The sequence below is a fragment of the Aulostomus chinensis genome, chromosome 12 (genome assembly GCF_037954235.1).
Source record: "Aulostomus chinensis isolate RoL2024-O1b breed Wild chromosome 12, RoL_Achi_v1.0, whole genome shotgun sequence".
Lineage (NCBI taxonomy): Eukaryota > Metazoa > Chordata > Actinopteri > Syngnathiformes > Aulostomidae > Aulostomus > Aulostomus chinensis.
In genome coordinates, this window is record NC_141331.1 from 5618600 (window position 1) to 5638225 (window position 19626).

At 42.9% G+C, this 19626-nt stretch overlaps 1 protein-coding gene across 1 annotated transcript in view; it reads left to right on the top strand.

Annotated features, from left to right (window-relative positions):
* The window catches only part of lrp1bb (low density lipoprotein receptor-related protein 1Bb), a 293597-nt gene that overhangs the window by 13002 nt on the left and 260969 nt on the right, over positions 1–19626 (top strand). The gene's annotated exons all lie outside the window — the stretch shown is intronic.

Consider the following 19626-nt stretch of genomic DNA (forward strand, 5'->3'; position numbering starts at 1 on the left):
ACACTCCCAGTCACACCTTGAGTCGATTTCAGGTCCCCACTCCACTGTGAACGTGGTGGCAAACCTGAACCACATCAAAACATAAAATACGTTTGTGCCTCAGTTGGACAGTTGGGAGCTCTTTATTTCAGTAAGGCGGCTGTGCTGACTACTCAGACACAATTAATGTTTAAGAGTCAGTGTGAAATATTTGAAGAGGCTTGTGCTTACGTGTGTTTGTGTGTGTGTGTGTGTGTGTGTGTGTGTGTGGTAACAGCAGAGACCCTACCCAGGTCTCAGGTGTATGAAACCCCTTAAACTTACCTTCCAAGCAGGCAAATTCCTCCTGCTTCCTCCTGCTCACTGTACCTCAGCCTTCCCAGAGTTCCTCACACATTAGCCCTTCACCCTTCAGCCTAACCTGGGCCCCCCTCTCTCTCTCTCTCTCTCTCTCACTCACACACACACACACACACACACACACACACACTTCATACAACCTGTAAACTGATGCAGCACTCAAGGGTGACGTTACCTGATCACACAGTGTGGATACGTGTGCTTATGTAAATCTGCTAATAAGAGTGAGGTGTGCGGTATGTGTGTCAGTAATTAGGTGTAAATTGGACCTCTATGCAGGAGGGGGGGGGGGTCAATCAATTTTGAAGAAGACGGTCAAGTAAAGGTCAGACCAGAATAGCGCTTGCTTATTGTGAGCACATGGATGGATTAAGGCTTAAAGTTCTGACATTAAATTTTAAGGTCATGAAAGCATCAAATAAACTTCTGTTTTGCTGAGTTAAAGGTTGTTGTTGTACTGAGGGCATAAGTCTTTATTTTTTTGGGGTGGGGGGGGGGTATTTCCGTGACTTGTTTTCTCAACTCAAGTTTTACTGTAGAGACTAAAAGTAGAAATGAGGTGAGAGTCCGGGGGTGGGGGGGGACACTATCCATGGTGTCCTCTGGCAAGAATCACTCACATGTGAGCATACAAATTAGAAATGAAATTACCTCCATTATGCGACTGTAAAATGGCTACTGAGACGACACTACTTACTTGTGCTGGTCGTTTTAAGGAGGTGAATCGGCGCCGTAGTGAACCGACCCTTCACTATGGGTGACAACATCATGTCCGGACTGGTTTGTGTTGGGCCAGGACAACAACAGCAAGGCTAATGCGATTGGCTATGTTGTCTTATTAGCGCTGGGTAATTCATTACATGCTAATGAAAATCAGAATGGTGCAGAAATGAATCCTGCAACCCAGCAGTCAGTTGGATTTCTTCGTCTTAGTGTCAGTGGGTTTTCAGGATTGTGGTTCACGCTATATTTTAAAGTTTTGTTCCGCGGCGTAAAATACATCAGTAAATACTAGTTTTAATCCAGGTTAACACAAATTTAGACAGAAGTAGTAGTGGCGATCTTGCAGTGATGCCGGTACGGTCGTTAGCATACCGTTAGCTTTGTACCTCTAAAGACGGACTCTTTAAAAATCCTGAAAGGGGTGTTCATTTGTGAAGATTTTCTCACAAAAAAGAATTGTATATCTCATACACGTTTGCGTGCCACGGAGAATTATTGTCCAAATCCTACGTAAAAACCCATTGTCTTCTGGTCCAGGGAACTCATGGTGACGTGAACGTCTGGGTTGACCTGGAGAAATCCCTCCCTGTGGGGCTGTGGTCCGATCACTGCTGGGATTGCAGCTCAAATGTATCGGCACTGACCACTGGATTCAGTTCAGTTGGTTAATATTTTCCTCTGAGAGTTGATTTGAAGCCACCTTTTTTAATTTTGAAGTCTCACCTCCAAAAGTGATGGGTTACACAGCCTTTTGGAGGAGTCCATGGCGTGTCATGTGACCTCCCCGAGTGTTTCTCAGCCTGACATTTTCCTCAGCCTCCTGTTCCTTTTACTTCCTCCTTCTTGTTTGAAGGATGGAAGCGCACTTTTTGCTCTCATGCACAGCTACTCAAGCTCTCAACTAAAAATACCAAAATCCCAACTAAAAGCTTTCTTCTTAAGGCTCACACTCACTTTAATACGGTGTAAAGTTCAACAAAGGTTTATGTCAAAAGCATAGGGGCTCATATACCATTGAGCTGTGACACCTTAGGGTACAAGAGTGAGTTCAATCCCAGGTGAAAGTGCTGTTTGAACCTCGTAAAATGTAAGGTTTTTTTGTTGTTGTTTTGTGTCATTTTAAGATGATGCATTTTTTTTTTTTGACACCGGCTTTCTAATTCTAATAGATTTGTTAGTGTGTCGTCTCCGTTCCATGGAATTAACAGGAGGGCATGAAAATCAGAGGTATCAACGGAGTAGATTTAATAGCTGAACAAAGGCGGCATATGCAGGGCTAATTTAGCGACGTAGAAATGCAGATATGAAGTTCCTCATCCTCTCAGAGATGTTGGATTACCATCAAGTGATGGAGGTCTTTGTAAGCCATTTCTCCATGCATAGGTTGGTGTGCATAATGCGAGCCCACTCCTTCAACACGACAGATTGCTGCAGAATTGTTTGTGACATGAGTGTCACCGCTGCTCTAATTGGTTCTGCTCCATGTTTGTTTGCTTTACTTCAGAAGTAGGAGTTTGATACGGCCCGAACTGAAGGACAAGCTGCACTCGCTGATCTTGACTATGGCAACAACTTTGATGTTGATCATTCAATCATTGTCAACACTGACTGACAGATTTTTATCATCAGGCATATCCCAGCAGAGTAACCAACCCCATCTGCTCCCTTTCATCGCTCAATCACTTCATCCTCATTAGCTCTGAAATGCAACAGATAGTAAAGAATCTGAGCCAGAGGAGACTGATGATCACCGCGCCACCTTGACGAATTTTAGTCACAAACACCACCTTGCAGCGGTTGACGATTAACAGCTTTTCCATTTTTGCCTTCGCGCATTGATAGTTTACCGATTTTTGTTGAAAACTTCCGGTAGTTGGTGCGTGTTCTGACCGTTCTTCTCTCTGCCGTTTCATGAGTAAACGCCTGATTCATGGTCCGCATATACCATCCTGCCACTGTTTCAGATAAATCGATCTTTCCATGGGTAGCCATTTGTGAGTTCAGTCAAAATCTCTGTCCTGCCAATTGTTCTGGCGTCCCTCTCAAGAATAAACCTCTCCTCCAGTAACTCCTCACCTCCAGTTTTTGAATGCGTGCATCACCACTTGCGGTTCATGTCCACACACTGAGTCAGACTCACAGGATCCTGTGAAACTTTAGTCACGATGCTTTCAATGTGCTCTCAGCGTCATCTGTTGCAGCTGTCAAGCACTGCCTGTGGCAGCCGTACTGGATGTTTGCATTTGTGTGACTTTTGAATGTCTGGTATATTTCTAACAGTTTTGCTTCATATTTGAGTCTTTTACCAATCTGGCTAAAAGCATGCAGCCACCTCCACTGCTGCTGCGTCCCCATTTAGAGCGCCATGACACTTTATTGGTTGACTGGTGAGCCGGAAGGGGAGGGTGAAAAATGGTGTGTGGGTGAGGATAGCTGGAACTACAGGGGTGTTAACCTGAGAAGAGTATGAGCTCCTCTGAAAGCTTCATATCAAGACATCTAGGGGGATCGCGTCCTCTTTAGACCTGGCTCTATAACTGACACATTACTGAGAATGACCACATTCTGATGGAGTGTTTTTATCGTTGCTGGTTCGCTACTTTATTGTGCCAGGGAACTCGGATTATTAAAAACTCACCACAAAGCACCGCCAGCTCAAATCCAAACAGTAGCCAATGGAAAATACCCCGCCCCCTAAAAAAAAGCATTCCAACCTGAAGGACGAGCGTCTCTGCATTTCTTGACAACTTGAATTGTGTTCCAGTTGGTTTCAGTTTTGACGTAGTAGGATAATCGGGATGGTTTCCATTCAGCTCCTGCCCCATCTATCTCTCCGTTACATCCACTCACAGAAGGAAAATTGGCGGTTAAAATCTCGCAAATTCTGTTGGTTTCCTGCGGGTTGATTTCGGCACATGACAACATACCATTTGACACACAGAAAATTGTATTTGTTCTCTCTGTGAAAGGTTTCCAGCAGGGTTTAATCAGCCCTCACTACATATACACTACAGGGAATGACTTGCACTAAAATTACTCTTTCCTCTTTCTTCTAATAAAACCAGGTAATTGTGCCATCCAGCTTGCGCGGAACATTATTTTCTATTAAAATGACAAACTAACACTCTTTCCAGACTCACCGATGTAGAAATATAAAAATTTAGAAAATGATTTGATATTGCCAAATTAAAATCTCATCCATTGCTCGCATTTTAACGAGGGAGTCTTTCATGTAGCAGCAGTCAATAAATGCCTTTCCACATTTACATTTTAACTTTTATTCTTAGTAATGCATTCAGAAGATAAATGACTAGAGAGCTGATTTACAACTGATTGTACTTAAAGTACCTCATCTCACGGCTCATAAGTTTGGCTCAATCAAATGTACCGCAATTACAATTTTCCCCCCGTTATTAACCTCTGAGGTTATGGAATAATCAAGATGGGTCTGTCTTGTGTGTATTAATGTCGTGAGAAAATGTAATGACAATAATTGGCGATGTGACTCGTCCCCTAATCTCTCACGCTGAGGTAGAAATTACCTGACGAGTGGCTTCTGTAACTATCCGACCTCTCCTGAGATGCAGCTCAGGGAACCAGCCTATTAACTGTGTTGGCAAGTATGTCGTCCTGTCAGGCGCGTCAAGTTTCTCCTCTGTGAAGCTCCTTAAAAGTGACGACAGCACGTAAAATATCCTAAAAATAAACACTTCTCCAAAGAGACAGTCTTCAAGGGCTGCCATCAGCTGTGGCAAGCGTGACATGACAGTTCTCATTTTTAGATTCTCTCCTCTTGACCCTCATCTTGTTCTGCTAACCAACATTTTCATGTCTGACTCAAATTTACCTCCGTGCTTTGGTTCATTATTCAGAACGCTCGGTCAAGACAAGGAACATCGGTCTTTGATGCAGGAGCCAGAAAGGAGGCGTGTGGACTCTCTTGTTTATTTGTGGCTTGCGCTGTCTCCAGTCTTTTGGATCTCTCCGCCATGACGCCAAACTGCCTGACACTGTTATCGCGGGTCAGGCGGCGGCATCCGTCGCCACACAGGACTCACCTCTGGAGTTGAGAGCATTCCTGAGGAGCTGTCATCATGGTGTTGGTGGTTAACTCGCTCAACATCAGTAAAGCACAGGCTAAACTGATCAATCACTGCACAGGGATTCATGACACAGGACAAGCATTGGCGTTTTTTTTGGTCTTCTTAACTCTTTCCCTGCCATTGACGAGGTTGTAGGCGGTCGGTGTCATGTGGTGGAGGGCGTTGTTGTGCTCCGTGCGACACGATGCTGCATGTCAAGGTCCAAAAACAAACTTTTGTTTATTTCATGTCATAATACTGTGGAAGTAAGAAACCCTCACAATGAATGTGTTGGTTTTTTTTTTGTTTTTTTTTTAAACTCTGTGTTTAGCAAGAAAATCAGTTCTGGGACCAAAATGTTTGTCTCAGCTTTTTTGTCTGGAAATGAGTGTTTCATGAAACCAACCCCTCATTCATGTGTTCATGGAAAAAAAAAAAAAAAAAAAAACCACCAAAAAAAACTGGAAAGGAAATTTTTAGAACGTGGAAAACAGAGGCTTTGCTCTTGTTCTTTCCCCGTGTTTTTCATCCAGGCCCCTCCACCAGGGCGGTTCTGTGTTCACAGATGTCTGGTGTTTTCGTGTCTCTGTCAGGAAAATTACGTAAAACCAGATAACTCGGTGGAAGTGTGCGTGTGGTCCGGCTAAAAGCCCCGGATATTTTTGGGCAGACGCAGTTAAGAGGTGGAACACTTTTACTCTTTTTTAAAAAAACATTTTTTAAACATTTGCATCAGGGGATGTTGAAGATCCCTTAGAGGCTGCAGGATTATGGAAAAAAAGTACCTGGCAGGTAGCCTGGAGGTGTCAGGAGGGAGTTTTCACGGCTCCTGTGTTCCGCTGTGACCAACTCCTCACCCTGGTCTCCTCTTCTTCACGTTGCACTGTTGTGAAGGGATTGTTTTTGTTTCATCGACGTTATACACACTGCTACTTCTCCCTACTCCCCTCTGTCTGCAAAGTTATAACTAAGACGTAAATTATGAAATTCTTTCACTGTTTGTCGGCCGGCTCTGTATAATATTTCACACATTGTTTGAAACTTGTCTGGGATTTTTTTTTTTTTTTTTTTAATGAATTAAACAAAATAGATTTCAGATTTGATCCTTTGAGCTTCCAGCCAAATCAAATAGCTCATCTTCAGAGGCTGCAGCTGGCCAGTTTCTTTCTGAGGCGGCGTTGGACCTCTGCACAGCTCCAGATCTTTCATTTCCATAGCAGGCTCGGTGTAAATGCCTGCTTCAGGCAGCGTTTCCCTGCGGTGCAGCAGCTCTTCATTATTAAAGGCCCCTTGTTGACCATCCTCCACACTTCTCTGACCTAATGACTTTGTGGAGAGCGGAGCCGCAGTTTCAAGCACATCCCTGTCTTGCTTTTTCTCCGTCTTCCTCTGAAAGAGCAGCACAAACTCTGCATCCTTCCTTTGATGGGAAACATCAGGATGAGAAAATGGGATTGGCCTTGTGTGGTATCATAATGATGTGTAATCTTCAATGCACAAAAGTGAAGGAGATAAAAGAAGGACTTTGTGTTCTCATGATTGCACGATTACCATTAAAAGAGGCGACATGTATTTTGGAGCAAAGTTTCCTTCTCACCATTTTGCTACCTCATTTATTCGTGATAAGTAAATTGAAGTTTTGTTTTAAGTAGAAGATAACGGAAGGTTACCCGTCAAAATTTGTTGTTTTGAAGGTGTTGTTGGAGCATTGATCTCAGCCTTCTATAAAAAGACATGAAACAGATTAAAGCAAACAACTTTTTTGTTGCTTGTGTTCAGATCGTGTCTTTGTGCTCTTCTTTGCTTGATGATACGGTAAGATCTGTCAGATTCAGCAAATATACGTTGATGGAAATCTATTTTTGTTACGTGGTATGTTTTTAAAGCCAGTAGCATGAACATGGTACAAAACCCTATGCTTTAAATAACCAGATGCAGTCTAAATTCTCCTATGATTTAATAATAGTCTGTTTTGTGGTATGTTTGGAGCACTTATTAGCTGCTTTGCAATAAATGTCATGTCCAATGTTCTCTGTAGCGGTTGCAATTTGGAGCTGCTGGACCAAAAAAAGAAAACAGGTATTTGTCATTGTCATAGGAATGCTAATGCAGGGAGAGAAAAATGTCACTGTTCCAAAGCTCCACTCCTGACCTTTTTCTCTGCATTCGCATTTGTATTCCAACAAAAAGTACCCCCCCCCCCCCCCCAAAAAAAGATATTATAGTTGCTTGGATGCTCCACTGTTATCTAAGTAGACTGCAACATTTCTACGGCACGTTTGAATTTCAGGTGTAATTTAGCTCCGGTGTCCATCGTGACGCCTAACATATGACACAAGGAGAACAGACAGTGCAGCAGTCATTTTTTTAATTAACGTTTGGCATTGTGTTGCCTGATGAGCAGTGTGTTCAAAGCTCTGAATGAGAGAGTTGATGCAGAAATGTCTGGAGGCGCTGCAAACTGCCTTGGAATTGTTTGTTGACCGGCTGAGATGGGAAGTGTTATTGCTGAGAGGAGGAACTCAGTCAAGGTGCTCCTGAAGCTTTCCCACGTTGTAGAAATTTAATATATGACACTACAGCATGACGGCGCCCTCAAAATGAGTTTCGTCTTTGTATTTTTCAATTATTAAATTAGATGAACTTGTCTTACATTAGAAATTAAAAGGGCACAGATGCCTAATCCTATTCATGTGTTTGCATCGGTGCTCTTTTAATTGAGGAAACGGATGTATTGAAGAAGCAGCAGCTTAGAACCCTCTTTCACGCGACTGTTGAACACCTGCTGGCTGCTTTTATTTTCTGAAGGTAAGGTGTCAGGTGTGACTTGAAATAAAATGTATTATTCCTGATATGACATGTTCATGTCACGCATACAGGTCTAGCTATTATAAACCTAGGATGGTTATTCATGAAGAATACGATGGTAAATTTAATCAGTTGACATTGTTTTTCTCGATAATTCATCAGTTCTCGTGGTTTTGGTTGCTAATTATGTGTTTGTCAGTGTTAAACATTCCACTGAACGACTCACACCGGTCCCAACCATCCATTAACCTGAGAGACACGACTGGACGTTCGTCCTTCTGCCGTCCGATGTGCAGGCAGAGACGAGCCCTCGCGCTCACAAACCCGTTAACAGCTTTACTGAAGTTCTCCTTGAAGCTGAAGGGGCCAATATAACCAACCATACAACACATATAGCGAACCGTTTCTTTTATCCACTCTCACGCTGCACAAGAAACAATTAATTAGCTGCAGCAGTTCACCTGAAAGCTCCTCGACTCTGATGTCTCACCCCAGCAGATATTTGATTGATGAGTTCTCCTCTCAGGTTGTGTGTGGTTGACATTTCCCTTGTGTCTTGTTAACTTTGTTGCACGCGTCGGAGTGGACTAACCTGAACGTACATTGGTCTCAGGGGATTAATTTGAACCCCTGTGACAAAGGGTATGGTCCAGCTTTGTACTGTTTCTGATGCTAGTCGAGGAAGGTTTTGTAGCAGCCGTCTGGATGCATGCAATAACTGGCATGGTGTTGATGAGTAAAGATCTCCTCTGTCCTCTCCCTAACCCTCCTCATGATGCCTTTGAGCTGTATGATGTCCAACTGGTTGCTATTTTTGTGTGTCGCTGTGGCTGTGAGCAGACAATAAACCAGCAATGTACCGCAAGACAAGACAGGGCGTTTGGTAATAATCCTCTGGGTCTGACCCCAGGAGTTACACATCAAATCGTAATTATTGACTACAAAAACCACCAGCACATAATTAGGGCAGTTATTTGTTGGTGTCTCCACCACTGAGGTGCAGTCAGCGATGGCTACTGTAGCTGTGACGGCCTTTAAAGACACGGGGAACTGAGAGCAAAACACAACCAGATGTTTGTTTAATCAAATTGATTCTTTTAAACAGCCCACACAGGGTCTGGATCGGTTCTGTTGTGAGTGTGTGAGTGTGAGTGCTGGACTTTCAAATCTAATTGTTCTTAGGGTCGCTGTGGGCCAGGGGGCAGCCCAGAGAACTCCATCTCACCGCTATCTTTCATGGAATTCATGAAGCTGTTCTTCTCTCAGATGTAGTCTTTGTCCTGCTGCACTTTTAATTAAAGAAGAGTAAGGTAGCTTGCCCTGTGGGGAGCTATCTCATTTCATTTTTCATTTTAATAGCTGCCATTTTGCAAAGGACCTTCACTTGGCACTTCTGATGGAGACTGATCATCGACATCACTCAATGTAGGAGAAAATTTCATTTTTACTTTGTCTGAATACATTTCTGATACACGACATGATCTGATACGATTTTTTTGTTTTTTTCTGCTGCATCAGTTGATGAGCATGAACTCTCCACGGAGATGAGATTCAGTTATGTGTACACAAATGGAAAGGATGTTTTTGGCAGTAATGATGGTTTGACTTGATCTCGCTGTTGTTCCGTGGCAGGTGGCAAATTGTATTTTTTGTGTAGTTGTTACATATTTGCATGCACGCTCGTATTTTCAATGCTTTGCGCTTCTTGTGAATGATAACAAAAACCCTCAGGGAAGGTAAACATTTGCCAAAATGAACCTGTAGTCGCTGGCGCTCTCCTGTCCAGGTCCCGTGGAAGTTCTTAACTGTGTTGTAAATCCAAGTATAATTGTGTTCCCTGATGCAAGGAGTGCTGACTTTCTGGCTCCACCCACCCAGCGCCGCCTCATTGTCACTGATGGTCACATGAAACTTCACAAGTGGCCGCAAACCCGAATCCTGTAGGTTGAGTGATGTATTTTAATAAAAACACCGAAGAGATGAACGCCGTTTTTAACTTCATTGGGCTGCATAGCAGAGACGTAAATGCTCTTAAATATTATTCCCCTTCTTTTACAACCTTGAAAGCATAAAAAAAAATTTGGAAAAGTCTTTGGCTGAAAGGCTTTAAGTTTTAATTCAAGCAGAATTATTTGCCCTATTACAAACCCAAAGGGTTGTTGCAGTGTTTTTGAAACCTTGAGCGAACTAGCAACCCTACAGGCATAAATCCATACACATACATTCAAACAGGAAATGGAAACACTGCACTGACAAATGCAACGGGACAGAGGAACCTTGAGTACAGATGAAACTCTTCAGGGGAAATGAAACCAGCATTACGCTTTAGAGATGTTTGTAGACAAAAAAACGAAACCCAAGAAGCAAGTTGTTTTCTCAGCAAAAGATAAAATCGTACGGTGTGGTTTGATGTCACGCCTTCACAGCACACCTTTGATTGATTTAGAGGTGAATGGCCGCCCCTTTGCTTGGACTTCCCGCCCAGAATATTGAGCGTTGAACGGATTTGAACTTGCAACGCTGAATGTTTCTTTTCCTTTAATTTGTCATTGCTCCTCAAGGGATGTGTGGTCAGCTTTTCATCCCTCCAGACGACAATGTGGGAGACATTCAAAATAAAGCAGTCAAAGAGGAAACTAGAGGTTGAAAAATCTCTCTAAAGAGAGAGCGCCGAAACGCTGAAGCATTTCAATCATCGGAGAGCAGCAGGAGCTTGCAATTTCCACATTCAGCGTGTTGATAGATCAGAGCAATATGGACAGCAGCGATAACAACAAAGACCATCGTGCAGAAACCCTGCTGCTGCTGGCACGAACAATCCCGACTCTCCCAATTTCTTTTAAAAGAGATATTGTTTTACTGCCTTCAACATGAGCAATTCTCATCGTCATTGCTTTGAGAAGCACAAAACACTAGTCCATGCAAAGAAGAGGTTTATGCCTTGTGAGATATTGTCTCAGGCAATTCTAAATTCAACTCGGTTGGGTCATTTATAGAAGATGCGGGTCATTTGAGAGGAATATTGAGCTTTGTATTCAGAGTTGCATGGCAAGAAAGATCCCTAGGCTGTATTATTGATGTCAGAGTCAAAGAGCACATATCCCTGAATGACATCTGCTTCATTATTTCTTAAAATTGAAAGACGAATCGAAAGAACCAGCCATTGATCATTTTAGCAACCAAGTGTTCTCCCAATTAATTATTCCATCAATTAATTGAAGAAATCGATAAGGAATCTTTTGGCTTATCGGATGCCTTTTTTTTGGGAAAAATTAACATTTTTGATGCTGAAATTAAATACATGAAAAATTCAAATCTGAACCCCTTTAGTGCATTTAAGTGCCAAACAAAAGTTTCCTGAAATCAAAAGCTGAAGACACAAAGCTGCCCACACAGCGCGATGACATATTGCCGTATGACATATACCCTACCCCTAAATTCATAAGACTGGCTGATGTAATTGACGAAGTGTTCCATGTCCCTGGCTAGTTAGCGTTCATTAACGACTGCTAGCAAAACACAGCAACTCAGTTTGGGTTTTGAGGAATTTAAGCATGCATTCACCAACTAATGTCCTTAAAATGTTACGTACATGTCTATGCACATGGGCGGAATCAAGAATTGTCAGTTTCATTTTTCCGTGCTGCAGCTTCAACTAACGTTAGCTGCCGCTACATGCCGAGTCAGTGTAAAGCTCGTAGCTACTGAGAAGATTTCAGAAAACACGATAAACTTGTAGTTAACATAGAGTTGGCTGCTTTACACACAAACTGGACCACTAATCATAGCGGTAGTGTTACAGCTGAATTCACTGGCTCATGGTCCCTTAATCGTGCAATTGCTAACAATACGCACATCCAGAAATTAGGTTAGCTACCTCTTGTCTATCCTCTGTTTTTCCCTAAAGCCCTAATTGGTTTATACCTTATTCTAATAGTTTTACGGCCCTGTTTGATGGTACAGTAAATCCAAAGATGGTTCCTATTAATAACTGGTTTGAAGTTAGGGTTCAATGCATTGCACCAATAAGCTATCAAATTCAGGACCTTTGTGATTAATTACATGTAAGAGGCTGAAAAAGCGGCTTCTGGATTCTTCTGATGTCACTGCAACTTACTTGCTAGCATTACTTCATGTACAGAAATGTCAGACTGTCTTTACACTGAAAGAAACTCAAGACACAAGATTTTAGTTGCTAAATCTGACAGCAAGGGTGCAGTATTTTTAGACTATGTAGGTGTCATACTACTTTGTCATCCCGACTGACTGGAAGTCAACATATCATCTTCAGTTGTGCTGCTGTGACACAGCCTCTGTCATTTCATCACTTCATTCTTGGCACCGAAAATACGCCAGTGGAGAGCCGAGTTGGGGCCCGGCCACAGCATCTGGTTTACTGCTCTGTGACTAAGATGGGATTTAGTGATAATGTTGATGGAGTCCAAGAACCCCTCTGTGCACCCACGGCCTGTCTACCACCCACAACGTTCCACCATGAAGAAGTGGCCCTGGACCAGAAAGTGAAACCCTGGTGTACCGAGCCAACACATTCAGTGTGAAACATGGTGTTTACATTTAAACGGTGCCAATTTACTGCGTAAGAACAACCGTTATCGGTTCAATTGAAGCCAAGATAATTGACTGAAAATTAGATTTTCTCAGTTCAAACATGATTACGGGGTTTCTTTGAGGGTGTGTTCAAATTCAGATTTGCTGCAGGTTATTGAAGCTGTAGTTCAATCAAAGAGGAGCTACCGTATTGATGAAGCTGTTGCTCTGGCACTGGGAAGATCAAACTCAACAACGTTAAAGAATTTAAAAAAAAAAAAAAAAAAAGTTCAACAAATACCTGCCAATGTCGGCATCGACAAAATTACGATTCAAAACATCTTTGTCGATAAACAGAATTTCACGATTGGTGCTTTCTAAATAATGTGTCACAGAAGTGACAAATATGACATGTTCTGTACTGTCCTCACAGTTCCTCCGTCTGTCTCTCCTTTCGATTGAAATGTCCCCCTTCTTCATTTCCTTTGTGACTTTTGTGGTGCAAAACAATACAATAATAAGAATATTTTACTGAGCCTCACAGACAGACACACACAACACACACACACACACACACACACACACACACACACAACCTCTCACAAGACTCTGGTTTAGTTTATAGAGAGAGTGGAGCAATAATGAATCATTTATCACATTTCTGTTTGTGAGATATTTTTGTCCGGACCAAAATATGCTGACGGATTGATAACCATTACCTAGTTATTCTGTCCTGCTGAGTGGAACATATGTTACATATTTGTGAGAGAAAATACATGAAACGCTTTTTCAATAAACCCACACCGAGGCTGAGATTTCTCTGGATGTGGAGAGTTGAAATGAACCTGTCGCGTTTCTGGGGGACATTGACTTTGGTTCATTGTGTCATCAGCAAAATCCTGCGGTCATGTTCTGTGTTGGAGTGAATTAATGGGCTCAATATCTCCCGTTCTGTGTCTGTGAGGCTGCACCAGGGTTGTGACAGGCATTTTAGTGAATGACTTCTAATCATGTCTAATGTTCCATGTAAGAGTCTCTGTCCTCCCTCATCACGGTGGCCACGCCATGTCCGTGTGTGTGTGTGTGTGTGTGTGTGTGTGTGTGTGTGTGTGTGTGTGTGACAGCAGCACATTTGGCTCCTCAGTCGACCGTGGAACTGCAGCTTCAGCTCACATGGCTCTCTATCGGCAGGTTTCTTCACGACTTGTTCTCTTGGCGTGTAACCCTTTTCCCCTGTGACACTTTGAGCCGTTCATCTGTAGACATAAAGTGATGGAATATCTCATACCTATCCCGGCTTTCAATGCTCTCGTGTCACCGCGTTTTGCACAAGAGTCTTGCAACCCCGCGCTGATGCTGCCGCAGCACAATGAAACGAAGCTTCGATTCAATCAGTTCCACGTGGAGTTTTGTGAACGTTACTAATTATGGCGTCAGAATTCTGTTGAGCTTTTAGTTTTTGTTCGTTTTTTTGTTGTTGTTTTTGTCTTTTCCAAAAATCATGACGCAAAAACAAGAGCTTTTACAGATGGATTGGATTGTATTACATTTAATAGGAAAAAATCTTTTTAGATAAGAGCAAAAATAAAGATTTCTTATGACTTGACATTATATTCTGATATACGGAGTGATAAAAAGACTTGTAAAAACCTGTGACTGGCGTGTCGGGCGACGGACACACGAGTGTTGGCTTCATTCAGAGTTCATGTCTCTGCTCTTGAAATGCATGCAAACATTTGCAGATTTTGATTGGACAATCCATCATTTGCACATTCAAATGTACAATTTTACAAGTAAATATTAAAAATTGTTTTAATGAGAGGAATCAAGTGTGGCGATTCAAACTGGGGTGTCATGACTTTAACACAAAGAGATGTAAACACAGTTATAAACAACAAGCTCTGGGGGGGCTTTTTGAGCCGTACGGTAGCAGGGATGGGTTATGATTATTTTTTTCCCCAACAAGCATTATGAGGTGTTGCCGTCTTTATTTGTTTGCAGTTACTATGGTTACCTGTCCCCTTTTTTTCCAGGTGTTTTTTTTTTTTTTTTAACCAAACACCAATGACATTTTCCTTGTCCCTTCGCTTTTAATAACACACCCCACTGGTGGTCCTGTCACAGCCGTCATCTCCACACTCTGCATGAAAAGATTCTGAGGCCATGTGGGCTCATTCAGGGCCGTGCATACGGACATGGGGGGTGGGGGGGTGTTAATGGTTGACAGACAACGTTAAACATCCATCCATCCATTTTCTTCTGCTTATCCTGTTGAGGGTCCCGCGGGGGGGGGTCCTATCCCAGCAGCCTTCAGGCGAGAGGCGAGGTTCACCCTGGCAGGGCCAACACATAGAGACAGACAACCATTGGCTCTCCCACCCATGCCTACGGTCAATTCAGAGTCTGGATTAACCTGGTCCCTCTTGATGTCTTTGGACTGTGGGAGGAAGCTGGAGTACTGGAGAGAACCCAGCAGGAACAGGGAGAACATGGAGACTCCACTAAAGAGTAACGATGGCACACAAACATCCTCGTACTGACCTGGCAGATTGTGGGGTTGTTCCTGTCGTGCTGATGAAGTTTTTTTTTTAATGTTGCCTATCATCGTAGTAGAAGACCTCCTGTGACTAGGACAAAGGCTCCTTCATACCGGCCTTGTTTGGTCTGGACTTTTCAGTTCGATCCCAATTGTCAGCATGGATCAAATAATCGAACCAGCGTTCTCCTGAACAGTCGGGCCTTGTTCCATTTCTAAGGCCCGCCTCCTTCCTTTAGGTCGTTTGCTCTGCACCAGCGCTTGTTCAGTAGCAACCTCTTTGGAGGACAGCTCTTTAGCAAGGTCTCAGGGTGCTTCGGGTGCTCGTTAGACCTAAACCAGGGAGACTCCATGCATGAGAGCCTACTTGCACTTGCTGCAGGTCAGAGATTTTTAGGGCAGCAGCTACGTCTTTGTTTCTCTGTCAACTGGTTATTTCCTGGATCCATATTTTCGTACAAGGCTGCATTTAAATAGTAATTAGTTCATTCATCAAAACACAAACCTGTCACCTTACCAATGAATTTTTATTGATTTCAAAAAGAGTAATTCACTTATTTTGGTTTTGTTTGGTAAGAGTGTGTTGATTACATTTTTAAAAGACAGAATTAATACTTAAAACATTCTAGTTGATGTATAACCTAGTCGGAGTTGATTATAAATAAATAAAATGAAAATATCTATCAACATATAGATGGTTTTTGATTGGTGTACAGTAATAAGCTCTTTAAAACCGCACCAACCAGGACAATCAGTTGCCATGATGGAATCAAAAAGGAGACTCTCTTCTTTTCTTTGGGATGAAATGTTTCTCGTGTATCTGGCCGCTGAGTGGTTTTCAAAAGAGGTTAGTTTTTTTAGCGAATATGTATGAGATGTGTTTTGACAAACGCGTCACTTCAGAGTTGTCAAAAATGTCTCACTTGTACAAGAACTGTAATCTTCACATCGCTGATGACTCCTGAATGCCTCCGACGAACATCTTAACAAGGCGCCGAATAATTATCCTGACAGGTGTTCTACTTTCTTTACTACTGACCGCCGTACGGCAGTTTTTGAAAGAACTCATACCTCCGCGTTCTGTTCACATTGGTAATCAATTCTCCCAGGGGCCGAGCTCGCTAGTGGGGTGCTGGAGATTTACTGTGTCTTGCAGGGGGAAAGGAACAACTGGGTAAACAGTGGAAGTAGGCAGATTTAGGTTGTCGGCTTTATTGCTGTGAAAGGTTCAGCCTGTCGCTAAAACAGGGCCGTGAAACAAAGCTGACATGAGCAGCGTGTCTGTCCCCTTCTATCGACGATGCTTTATCTCGACCACTGACAACGTTTTATAGATCTGTTGATGGATTGTCAAAGGCCATTATTACATGCTGCTCCTCTTTTTTCGCAGCGGGCTGAAATTGCATTATCGTTTGCTTTCTGTTCGGTGTGCAGTTTGGCCACAGGCCTCAGCCAGCCGCTGTCTTGTGACTCTGGATGATGCGTTTTCACTGATAAATTGTAATATCAATGCTGCCGGTGGAATACTTCAGTTCAATTCCTCGGTTATAGGATGTTGCCCAGGATGTTTGTTTTGTGGTGGCAGCTCCTCGCTACAGTCTGGCTAAAGATAATTTCTTTATGTCCTTGTCCGCTGTGAGTCTTTTCTTTTCTGTGTGTAAAGGTAAGCAAGATGTCTTCAGGTGAGAGGGGGGATGTATGCACTCTGAGAAGGTTGGAGAGCTTTCTTTCATTTGGCTCCCGTGTTTAACGAGGTCACATAAAAGATGGAAGTCTTCTCATATGCACACAAAAAGCTTCCTCAGAATATACGCTGCGTAAACCCTCAGAACGTGTTGTTGTGTGATAAAACTGATACTGCAGTAGTTTCTCCTGCACAGGAGAAAACACCCGGCTCCGCACGTGGTCGTTCTGCTATAGCAGACAAACACTCTGGCCGGTCGTACGGACGCAGCGACAGTCAAGGACAGGAGTTCACCATGTTCTGTCCTGGGAATGTGTTTCTACATTCATATTTTTTGTACGTATTTTCATCTAAGAGCCCAACAGACCTGCTCTATTTTATGATCCAGTTTTTTGCCAAATGTTAATAGGTTGCTAGTAGGTCCCTGCTAGCTTGCTAGCGAGGACGGCTTCAAATGGTTCAGTGTGTGTGTGTGTGTGTGTTTTTGCCTTTTCACGTCGTTTTTCCTCCACAACTGTATGAGGCCAATTGACCCTACCAAGCTGTCCTAGTTGTTGCTCCGCCCCCCTCCGTCACTCGCACTGCGGATTGCTACATAACTTCTTCCATCACGCATGGAGTCGTCCATCACAAGGTTGCAACTGGAGGTAGGGTGGGAGTGGGTCCTGCTGCCCCCACCACCACCACCACCACCACCACCACCACCACCCACATCCTTCTCAGCTTGCTCCCTAACCCAGATTTTAAAGCCAGTTACAGCCAACAACTGTCACGTTGTGACAAATTCAGTATAATGTGAAGTCCAGGGAGATTTAAGCTGCGCTGATGAGATTAATGAGGATTGTGTCTGACCATCGGGAACCTTAACAACAAATTAGTCAGCAAAATTTGTGAAAAGATAACGTGTGAAGTAAAACGAAACTGAAATGAGAAGAGTGTACTGGTGCGGCGCCTGATCACGGGGAGTTGAGACACATTTGGATTCCAGGAGGATTCTGCTTTGACCCTACAAGTAGGCAACAACCTCCATCTTTTTTGGCACGGTATTGACAGGCGGGCCAGAGAGAAAAGCCACCGAATTACACCTCCAACTGTTCCAATTTCTCATCGCTGCTTCTGAAATGATGCTGCCTCTGCTGTAAAGCTTGAAACTGAATTAATCATGAACAAAGTCAATAGGTCTCAGGATCCTATTCTCCCAGGTATCACCTTGAAGCGACTTTGCTCGGTTATTGAAGTATGAGAGGAATTTCTCCGTATTTACTGATGGAGTTGAGAGTCTATCATTACTGTGTTTGGACAGCGGCAGTTGTGTCTGGTTTCAAGTCTTTGGGAGACTTTTGTTGCAGGAAGTTAAGGACAATTCTCCAGGCTGATTAAGCTCAAACATCACGTGCTGTATTGTTCACATGAAAGACAAAAACTTTCAAGGGAAAGTAATTCGTGTACTGTTTAACATTCCTCTGTCGTTTCCTTAACATTCATTGTCCGAGCCTTTTGCAATCTGTGATGAGAAACATTTCAATTTCCGTGTGTGTAAGCACTTGGAAATGAGATTGTTCTGCGTCTGATTTGTTTTGTGTAAACTAATAAAATATGCATCAGCTGGAGGCTGTTTGGAGCTGATCAATACCTGTGTCTGTTTTCATGGAAATTCTCAAAAGAAAAGTCTTGTCAATCTGTCAGAGGTCATTAGCAAGGCCGGTGATGTGATCAACGGCCGGGGAAGAAAATCAGGTAGGCATGTGATTAACATCTCATTGCCAATTTCCCATCTGCTGGTATCACGTGCAACAGTAAAACACATTCAGTGAACACACACTCAACCTTTTTCATTCTGCTCGACCAGCAGTTCTGCCTCTGATGAACAATGGGATACTTTAAGCCTCGGTGCATAATCCCTCTACATACCTCACACTCACTTAATGCATTTTCTGTGCATTCCCCCCCCCAAAAAAATCCTCTTTTGATTACCTGCGAGAAAAGTACAATGAAGTGGTGATCTCAACAACTACTCATGACAGTAAGAACTGGGTTTTGTGGGAGCCAGTCTGAGCTGAGACCCCGGGAAAGGGGAGGGGTTGCAGAGTTGCATGGTACCCAACTTTTCAGCCTAAGTGGACAAGTTTCCATTGTTGATGATTCCGTACGATTATTGTTTTCATAGTGGACATTTATGTTCACGCCACTCAAACAGAAGTTAACATTGTTGTCATATTACTCAATAATTACTTCACAGCAACCAAACTTTGAGTTTTGACTGTAATTTCTCTGCGTGTCTGACGTCAACTTGGCGGCTCGTGTCATAAAATCATCTCAGACCGGTTGTTTTTCTGGCGCGAGGGGCCGTTTGCGTGAGTCCTCCTGGTCGGTTTGCTGTGGCCGTTCACACCGATGGTGGGGCCGGGTGAAGGGGCGAAATGACGCAAAGACCTCAGTCATCGCTTTCACAACGGTTCAGAGATTTTTGGGTAATTTTATGCCAGTGTATTTTAAGTTAAAGAAATACAATGACACATTTCATTGTACTAAATCTTTTCAGTCCCCCCCCCCTCAGTTACCACTTTTGCTGACTCTATTTTTTGCGACTAAATGCTTTTAACCTCAGAAACTTCAACATGTCCTATTTAATTTGTTCTGCTAACCAGCCTTCTGCTCTCTTCTTCTTCTCTTGCAGTTTATAATCCATGCTCACTTCAGCCTCCATTATGATAATTCCAAAGACAGTCATATACTGTTTTTTTTATGGTATCAAATATAGAATAATTATTTTGAATACTGTAGACACTCGCAGTGGTTAAGCAGATATAGATTTATTATTTATCATTATTTTCTGGACATGAATGAAAGCACAGCGCACGACAAACACAGGTCAGAGTTCTACCTCTCAGGTATTACAACACGCA